Genomic DNA, 794 nt, shown 5'->3' on the forward strand with positions numbered 1-794 from the left:
ACCAGGCTCCAATCTAATTTGGCAGAGTTTCTACAACTGGATGCCCTTCCTAACGCCAACCACTCAGAGAGTGTAGTGGGTGCTTTTACGTGTCACCCGCACGAAGGCCAGTCAGGCGGTACTGGCAACGGCCACGCTCGAAATGGTGCCTTTTATGTGCCACCCGCACAAGAGCCAGTCCAGGGGCACTGGCAACGATCTTGCTCAAAAGTCCTACGAAGGCCAGTCAGGCAGTACTGGCAACGGCCACGCTCAAAATGGTGCATCTTATGTGCCACCCGCACAAGAGCCAGTCCAGGGCACTGGCAACGATCTCACTTGGCTTGCCGGGTCTTCTCACACACAGCACATTTCCAAAGGTCTCGGTCAGTAGTCATCGCCTCGGTGAGGCCCATTGTTCGAAGGTCTTGCCTCACCACCTCAGCCCAGGTCTTCCTGGGCCTACCTCTTCCACGGGTTCCCTCAACTGTTAGGGTGTGGCACTTTTTCACGCAGCTATCTTCATCCATTCTCACCACATGTCCATACTAGCGCAATCGTCTCTCTTGCACACCACAACTGATGCTTCTAATGTTCAGCTTTTCTCTCAAGATACTTACACTCTGACGGGTATTCACATTGACATTACACATCCAACGGAGCATACTGGCTTCATTCCTTGCGAGCTTACGCATGTCCTCAGCAGTTACAGCCCATGTTTCACTGCCATGTAGCATGGCTGTTCGTACACATGCGTCATACAGTTTGCCTTTTACTCTGAGTGGGAGTCCCTTTGTCGCCAGCAGAGGTAAGAG

This window comes from Octopus bimaculoides, chromosome 1, assembly GCF_046866305.1.
Source record: "Octopus bimaculoides isolate indiv1 chromosome 1, ASM4686630v1, whole genome shotgun sequence".
NCBI lineage: Eukaryota > Metazoa > Mollusca > Cephalopoda > Octopoda > Octopodidae > Octopus > Octopus bimaculoides.